Source organism: Pteropus alecto, unplaced genomic scaffold, assembly GCF_000325575.1.
Source record: "Pteropus alecto unplaced genomic scaffold, ASM32557v1 scaffold206, whole genome shotgun sequence".
Classification (NCBI taxonomy): domain Eukaryota; kingdom Metazoa; phylum Chordata; class Mammalia; order Chiroptera; family Pteropodidae; genus Pteropus; species Pteropus alecto.
Genome location: NW_006438906.1, coordinates 1,529,851 through 1,538,999, shown reverse-complemented (window position 1 = coordinate 1,538,999; position 9,149 = coordinate 1,529,851). Strand labels below are relative to the sequence as shown.

The following is a 9,149-nucleotide window of genomic DNA, read 5'->3' as shown; positions in this document are numbered from 1 at the left end:
AATCCTAGGTCTCATCCTCTGGGAGCCTGCATCCGAGCAGGGCAGGGGGAAGTCTAGGCCCTGCCCTCAAAAACACTTCCCTCCGGAGAGGCAATGGAGACCTCTGTGAAGGAACCGAAGCCAACCAGAGTGTGGGGCTCTGACCCAGAGCTGCAGGAACTCAGTGACTGAGAAGGGGTCAGGAGCAAGCCAGGGGACCAGCTGCTGTCTGAGAGGACTTCTGGAGCTCAGGTATGGTTGGTCATCCAAGGATAGAGCAGTGTGAGATCTGAGCAGGTCACCCAGTGATGAGATAAAGAAGAATGGTTGCTGATCTGCACACTGTGAAGAGACTTAGAAATCTAACTATGGGAGGTGAACACACAGTCTAAATATATATATGCCTTACTGTTAAAATGTACAGCTGAAACTTATTAGATTTCAATAACCAGTGTCACATAAGTAAGTAAACAAACAAATAAGTGAATGAATGAATAAATAGACTTGCCAGGTGGAGTGGTGGATGGGGACAGGAAGTCCAGGGAGCTTCTGAGGCAGCAGTCCTACGTTGTGGGGAGGCAGTATAAGATTTAGTTGCCCAAAGCCAGCTCTGGTAATAGAACTGTCCTCTAGAGGGTGCCAACAGACCAGGCCAGGTCTAGAAGCCTCGTTGCTCAGGTCCCCACCCCAACTTGCCCGGCAGGTCACTCTGCAGGGAGATAGGGGTCAGCTGCAGTCCTAGGGCTTCTTATTCAGAAGCTGTCCTTAAGGAACAAACTTCCACTTCAGCCCCGCAGGCTAAGGCTTCATTCACCCCTCACTCACCTCTGCAGACTCCAGTGGGCTCAAAATGCTAAGTCCTTCCTTCAGTATAGGGGAGACGTACCCTAGACATGGAAGACACCTGCCTTTATTCCTTTCCTGTGTATGCTGTTGGGATAAGGGTAAGGTAAGGGTCAAAAGTGGAGGTAGGATCTAGGATGAGGTCAGAGCTTGAGCAGAGCTGGATTGGGCTGGGATCATGTTGCTGAGTGAGGAAATTGGGATCCATGTGCAAGTTAGAGGTTAAGCCCGGGGCTCATTCACTGGGCTGGGTGCTGGGGACCAGGGGTGGAGAAGACACAGTCCCGTCCATCTCTTGGCAGAGATAGATAACTGGCAGGTAACTTAAGATACACTGTGATAAAGTGAAGGGAATACAGGCAGCAGCTAAGCCATCCTGGAGGGGAGTAAGAATCTTCCAGAAGAGATGATATGCGAGCTGAGTCCACTGAGGTGAGCAGGGGAGGGTGGGGCAGGGCTGGCAATTTGAAGCCATTTGGAGCCCAGGGGGATTATGAGAAAACCTAATGAATTCTGGGACCTCTAAGTGGCTTGCAGAGGGTTGGAGAAGTGGGTGGGGGCAGACCATGAAGGACTTTGTCTGCCAGGACACAGTATCAGACTTTATCCCAAGCGCCTGAGGAGCCCTTGAAGGATTTTAAGCAAAAAGGAGAGTGAAGTAGACCATTTGGGGTCTTTGAGGCCCTGGAGCATCCAGCAGGCAGAGGCACAACTGGGCCTGAGCTTGGGAGAGGGGTCCACCTAGAGAAAGAGAACAGGAGATATCAGTACCTGTGCATTCACCTGGGAGTCAATGAAATTGCCAGGAAGCACGAGTGAGTGAGGCAAAGGAGAGGGGCAGGATTCTGGGGACAGAAGGGTGACTGGGGAGTAGCAGCTGACGAGGGAGATGGAAACCCAGACACTGGGCTGCCAACAGACTATCAGGAGCTTGGAGGGTCTGTGGGCCCAGAGTTGGGTGTGAGGTGGGGCCAGCCTTGAAGAGCTGGTAAGATGGAGGGTAGCCACAGCACTAAAGAAGTGGGGGCTGAGGAGACAGAAAGTTCAACTGAGGAGCGAGGAGAGGCAGCTAAAAGGGCCATGAGGCTGGGCGTTTGCTTCAGAGTTGGGTCTAGACAGAGCCTGGGGGGATATCCAGGGCCAATGGGGATGATGGAGGGCAGGGAGGGGATACCTGGGGTCCTGTTTTCACAGGGTAGGGTCTGAATAGAGTCACCAGATAAAATACAAGAGGCTCAATTAAATTTGAATTTCAGAGAAACAATTATTTGCAATATTTGGAACATATTTATACTAAAACACTATCCATCTTTTCTCTGAAATTCAAATTTAACTGGGTGTCCTAGCTCTGAGCCGCAGTGAATGAAGTCCCCTCTAGACACCTTGCACACTGACCTGGGTTTGAGACCTGGCTGGGCATCAAATTCACTGCATAACCTTGGCTCAGTCCTGCCCCTGAGCCTGTTTCCTAGTGTGTGAAAGGTGTTGGCAGATGTGTGGTCCTCCCACCCAACTACTTTTGGTATCCAGACAGGGCCCAGGGGAAGGTTTATGAAGGCAGCAACAGTCCATTAAGTCAAAGACTAATTTAGTTGAAATGATAAATAGGTTGAAAGTGAAATGGTAATTTTAGTGTGCTACTGGGGCAGTTTTTGCAAACTTTCATGTTTCTTTAGGCAGTTAATCCCTCTTTCAGAAGTTATTCAATTTTTCAATTCTAATTTTCTCTGTAGTACACTATTTTTGCTACTGAAAGTTTCGAAATAACCCAGTGCTCATCAATCTCTCATTTCTTACTCACTACGCTAAAAATCTTACAATATGAACTGGTGAATGGGGATATTAATGTTCGACCTAACTGAAAATTTAAATATTTATGAACACATAGCCAAGCAAGTCAAGCAGATATAACTGTCTATCATTGAAGTGGAAATTTTTTAAATAGAAAACAAATTTTAAAATCTCAGATCCTTTTATTTATTTATTACCTAAATACAAACAAGTCAAAAGAACCTTAAAAGACATGACAAGTCTTGACTCCATGACAACTACTACTAACATTTTAGTAGGTTTCCTTCTAATCCTTTTTTCCTGTACACACATATACATGTCTTTCCTCATTTTGTCAACAATAAGTAGAATAAAAGTTTTGTAAAGTTTTGTATAGTACTTTGTTCACGCAAACATTTACCGAGAGCATCTTTTCATGCCAATAAGTTCACATCCGCATCATGTATGTGGCTGTACGGCACAGAATTGCTTTCAATTTAAAGTTTTTCAACTCCTCTATTATGAACATCACAGGACAGACACAGTTGGCTGAAACCCAGTTAGGAATGAACATGCAAATAGAAATTTTAAAAAATCAAACTGAAGAAAAATATTCAAAGATGTTAAAACTAACCTGAACTTTCCCAAAATGCCCCCCGCCCAAAGTGGTGATGTATAAAAAGCTAATCATTTCAGCTAATTTGTTTCAACTAACATGCTGTTTAATTAACTTACCTATCATGTAAACTGCTCTCAATCCAATTATTTTATTAGACTTGAGGTTTTTCAGACTTTTTTGTAACCTGGAATCCTTCATATAACTCAGGAGCAAGGTAGCAACTTGCCCAAGATCACCCAGAATCTGAACATCCAGATCAGGGCTCTGTCCCTTACCCTGGGAGGCCAGGTCCCCCCAGGTAAGAGAATTGGGGGCTAAGCAGCTAGACTGGGGATGGGTAGGGGGCAAAGACAGGACCCAGGATGATCTTTAACTCTGATGCTCTGCAATGCCCAGATCCCCCTCTCCCCTCAGCCCAGGCTCTTATCCTTCATTCTCAGAGTCATGCCCGGACCTCCAGGACAGAGTGGACAGATACTAGAGCAGACAGAGTCAGGAGGCACAGCCAGTTTCCCAAGGGCAAATATCTTGTGTGTAAGGAACCACAGCCTTGCTCCACTCTAAAGCTCATGTCAGGCTGCCCAATTTGGCATTAGAAATCAGGCCTGTCCCTTTCTAGTATGAGCTGGAACTGTCAGGGAAGACTTCCTAGAGGAGGCAGTCTCATCAACAGAGTTGGGAGATGACACTGAAGGAATTTGCATGTGGGAGAAGCATTTATGTCTTTGTATATGTCTGTATGTAAACATGTATATGTGTGAATGGGTAGGTGTGTGTGTGCATATGTGTATATGCATCTGTTCTTACATGTGAAAACCTCTCTGCAGGCTCTTGCTCTCTCTTCTGTCTCTCTCTCTTACACACACACATACACACACAGAGTCTTCCACATATGAGTATGTGCCCATTCCACTGGGTTAATATTTTCCTGCCTGCGTCAGCATGGTCCCAGTCAGTGGGCAGCTCACTGCAGGAACGTGCCCTATCTGATCTGGTCAGGTTCTATGGGCCTGCAACAGGGGGCTTGGAGTGGGCAAGGAGCCCATTTCAGCAACCCCAGGGCAAACTACTCTCTCTCCACTCTCTTGCTCAGCCTGAGAAAGTAGGCAGGTCCAGTGGCCCAGCAGCCCCAATGTGATGGGATTGCCCTGACTCCATACTCACACTGAGGGCTCCCTGAGTGGGGCAGCCTCCCTTCCTCCCTGCATATGGACAAGGCCAGTGACTCCCTGAGATACCTCCCCGGTCCCTTGTTTTTGCCCAAATCTCAAGGCCTCTCCAAACAGACCTGGAGGAAACAGTATGCCCACTTCAGTAGGAAAGCATGCCACCCTGTGGGAGGGTGGGATTTTATTTACAGCTTTCCAGAAACATAGTGATTGCACAAAGGGCCTGTACAGAGGTCTGTGTGGGCAAGGACTAGGGCATGGGCACCCACAGGCGTTGAGCCTCAGCCAGGAAGGCTAGGTGGAACACTGGGACCCTGAGTAGGGCGGGGCCTTCCCGGTTCCTGAGCCTCTCCAGTGTCAGTGGAGGGTCTTTCCATGCCCAAACCGGTACCTGGGTGCAGGCTGGGCCGGATTGGGCTGGGCAGGCAGACACAGTCTCTTCTGCTCTGAGCACAGCCCGAGGTCTACGGTGAGTCAATTGAGGATAACCTAATGCATCTCTGTACGGGACAAAGGTGGAGCATGGAGGGGTTACTCTGAAGAATTAAAGTGAAAATTAGTGAGAAATGCAGCAAAAAAGGGTACATTTAATTAACTCCACCACACTTTACTTATCATTCATTCAGGCCAAGTGTCTGGGCAGTCTCCTCCCACCCTAAGGCTGCTGCTGACTTTCACGGCCCTTGCCACTTTTGCCTTTATGGGCCCCTTCCTCCTTAAAAAATTTAAATAAAAATTATATATTACAACTGTGTTAATATAAAGACCAATATATTAACACTGTATATTAAAACATTTTCTTGAACCTATAAGTTCATTTTTTTCTTCTTTTAAGACAAAACATTTTTTGTGGGCCTTTAAATAGAACATCTTAGAGGGCACTATATCTAGAGAAGTCGGCCCTGCACATCCCTGACGTCCTCTCTGACTACACAAACACTGTCATCTCTCCAGTCCTATTGCCAGCCCAGATCTCACTCCATTGTTCCAGAGCAAACGATCCAACATCACTTCTGTTCTTCCTCATAAGTTTAATGGACATATCTACCTTCGCCTGCTCCAATCCAACTTTATCCAGTCTTCTCTCAAATCTATCCACTCTGGTTTCATCAGTCTTTTTTTTTTTTTAATGAAGTATTTTAAATTTCAGCCATTATGTCATTTCACGCCTACATTCTTCAATTCTCTCTAAAATATATGAACAATTTCTTATGTAATCACGATGCACTCCCATGGAATTATTGAGTACCCACAATTGTTTCAAAATGTCTTTTTGCATTAATTTGTTGGTTGGTTTGAGTCAGGATCCAAACAAGTTCACACGTTACATTGGGTTAAATGTTCTCTTAAACACGAGCAGTTAGTTCCCTTTTCTCCCTCTTATTTGTTCATGTCACTGACTTGAGTAAATGTCGTTCTATAGGAGTCTATGTTCTGGATTTGTCTGTTTGCTTCCTTATGGTGTCATTTAACTTTTCCTCCATCCCTTGCATTTCTTAGAATATACAGGAAGTTAGCTCTAATGGTATGACTTTATTTAGTTTCAATTTTGGTGGGGGGAGGGGGAATCTTTTGTGAATAGTGCTGTGTGCTTCCTCTTGCATCTCATCCAGAGGCACATAATGTCGAGTTGGCCCATGCTTAGTGATGCCAGCCAATCAGTGCTTCAGAGGGTGGCAGCCTGATCCCTCCATTGTCAAGTTTGCCATCAGCCATTCACCTTCTGGTTCCATCTTTTGATTTTTGCCTAAATCAATTTCAAAATCCTTTCGCACCAAAGCATTTTAAAGGAGACGCTCTGAGCAGCAATTTCTTAACCCACAGAAAAGAAAGGTCTGATAATAGTGGAGTCTCTCCAGTGTCAGTGGAGGGTCTTTCCACGCCCAAACCAGTACCGGGTTAATCAGAACAAAAAGGGAGTCAGGATCAGGGAGGCTTCGCAGGAGGATGAAAGCGTGAGGTGGTGGCTAGAAGTCTGAACCTGGGTCTTGTTTGGGGTTTGACTATTCAGGGAGGACTCCCCCATTCAGGTAGTGAGCTATGGTTCATAGCTCAGGCTTTATAGCCAGGCAGACCTGAGCTTGAATCCAATTCAGCCTCTTAATTGGCGTTGGGTAACTTTGAGCAAGATATTTAACTGGGTGTCTTCAACTGTGAGGTGGAGATGCTAATCCTCACCTGGAAGGATTGTTGAGAGAATAGAGTGAGTTGGTAAGGGGCGTAGGGAGTGCCTGGTGGAGAGTAAACACTGTGGTATTTGAGGAAGGGGACCCTGTACCTCACCCCTCCTGCCCTAACCAACTCTTGCCTGACGCCAGGGCCAAATAGAAGGGCTGGAGGTGGAGTGTATGCTCATTCCACAGACAACAAGACCAAAGCCCATGGACTTCCACTCAGACCTTGAGCCACTCCAGCCGGGTGAGTCTGATCTTCTAGCCCTTCTCATTGCAAACTGGCCACTCAGCTAACGGGTCTTGACTCTTGTTGGTTCCAGCCTGGGGGCGGGGCTGCCCCAGGCAGCTGCAATCGCCAGCTCAGCCAACAAGCAGCAGGCTCACCTAGTGGCTGAGTGATCCATCTGTGACAAGGCGTTGGACAGGCAGTCTCCTGGGGACGTCCTGGCCTGTATAGTATATTATGCATAGCAGATGCACAATAAATGTGCATCGAGAGGTCTATGGCCATGCCACCCTGAACATGCCCGATTCCATCTGATCTCGGAAGCTAAGCAGGGTCAGGCCTGGTTAGTACTTGGATGGGAGACCACCTAGGAAGACCAGGTGCTGTAGGTGTTAAAAAATAATGTCAATTGAGAGAATTGAGCTCCCACTTCCCTGAGTGGGAGAGAACTAGGTTATCAGGGATGGCGACTATGCCTGTGTGTGAGATGGAGTGGGGATTTGGGCAACCCCGGAATTCGTGGCCCCATGCCCCGGAGCCCTGGGGTGAACAGCCAGGGCCTAGCAGAGAACCCAGAGCTCTTCACTCCTGCTCTTGTTCCAGCCTGTTTACTCCTGCCTTGCCTGCTCCCACCCACAACCCTGGACTCCAGTTAGCCTCTCACTCACTTGCTTACCACAGCAGCTGAGGCAACCAGCCTCGGGCTTCAGTGAGATGGGGTGAGGGTGTCCAAACACCTCCCCTGCCCCGGCCCAACCACATCCTTTTAACAGCACTCAAACGACTGGGCACTAGCGCCCCCTGTTGGCGGTCTAACCTGACTCCTTTGGCCTGAGCCCACTAGAGGCACCACTCATGAGCCCCCTCCTCCTGATTCCCCACAAGAGACTGGCGCAGGGTCCTTCTCTGAGGGGAGACACGAGGCTTTATGTAGCCCAGCCCACACACCTTCATTGTGGCTTCCAAGTTTTCTTTTCATGTCACCTGTGCTGCTTTCCTTTCTTGTTTTGTTGACTTTGGTGCTGTTTGTTTGCTCAGGCTAAGCCTACAGCCCCCAGGATGAAAACTCTGAACCGGAAAAAGTGTGAATCTGAGAGACAGCAAGCTGGGGTTGTGGAGGCAGGGGCAGGGGTTTGGAATGAGAGACCAGGAAAGCTGTGAGCTGGTTCCCAACCTCAGTCTGGGGGACACTGCTGTTCACCCCCAGCAGGCAAGCACAGTTGGGAGGAGGCAGGGATGGGTGGACAGACTTTCTGAGCCTCACTTCAGGCAGGTCTTGGCCTGTAACGTTAATTTGTTTTGAAGCTCAGCCCCAGAACTCTAAATGCCTAACTTCTTCAGGAAACTCGAACACCCCTTGTAGGTCAGAGTGCAAATTCTCTGGAGATTGTTACCTGCTTTTAACCCCTGGTCCAGCTGAGCAACTTGGGACACTGCCATTCCTCATGTGAGGCCCCTAGCACCAAACCGCCTGCCTTTCCCAACACCCCCATGAGAATCTGTTCTCCAAAAGCCTTGGAGGTGGCCCTCCAGGAATTATTGGCCCCTTCACATTTTACAGTGGGACAGTCGAGCCCCAGAGAAGGTAAAGGAACATCTCCAAAGTCACTAAGTGAGAGCCTGGAGTAGAATCCAGTCTTGCTGGCCCCTAACCCAGGCTCTGTGCCCCACTTTAAGCATCTCTCGGATCTTGGAGCATGATGGGAAGGCCCTGCCACAGGCCCTGGGTGCTGTGGCAGGGGCCGACACACCCAGACATGGGTGTGCACGCACACAGCGTGCCAGTGCACACTGCCACACAAAGCAGGGGAATGGGCAACCTGGAGCTGATGTGCTCTCCTCATATCCCACTAGGCCAGACACCACCTGGACTCTAATGTCCTTCCCACCTGCAGAGAGAGTAAGAGAAAGTTCTGGCTCGATGCCCACCCTCCACACTCACTGCTCTTGGCCTGCCTGTGTGTCCTGTGGGTGTGTATGCCTTCTCAGGGTTAAGATGGGGGAGCCACCTTGGCCTGCAGACAGGAGCTTAAAGGATAAGCTTAGAGAAACCGCTGCCATCACTATGGGCTTAGAGCGCCTGACTCTGCCAGCTGGTCCAGCCAAGCCCTCGTTGGGGAGGATGAGCTGTCATCAGGGAGCCCTCTTCACTGCCACCCACCCAGGCCTCCGCCTCTCTTGGCTCAGCCATCTCCAAAGCTGCATCCCTCTTTCAGGGAGACACCTGCACTCATGCACGTGTGCCTTGGGAAGAGCTATGTGTTCACCCATACTACCTCCACCTCATACCACACACACCTTCCAAATCTGGGGCCCATGTCTTTGCACATCCCACATGGGCTGTGTGCACAGGGACTTTCCCAGCCTGT

General features: G+C 48.7%; 1 non-coding gene across 1 annotated transcript; it reads left to right on the top strand.

Annotated features, from left to right (window-relative positions):
• The first annotated feature begins 7,053 nt into the window (after positions 1 to 7,053).
• Positions 7,054 to 7,172, top strand: LOC112483146. The gene has a single exon (XR_003047526.1). It is a non-coding gene; the product is annotated as a 5S ribosomal RNA (ribosomal RNA).
• The last annotated feature ends 1,977 nt before the right edge of the window (positions 7,173 to 9,149 follow it).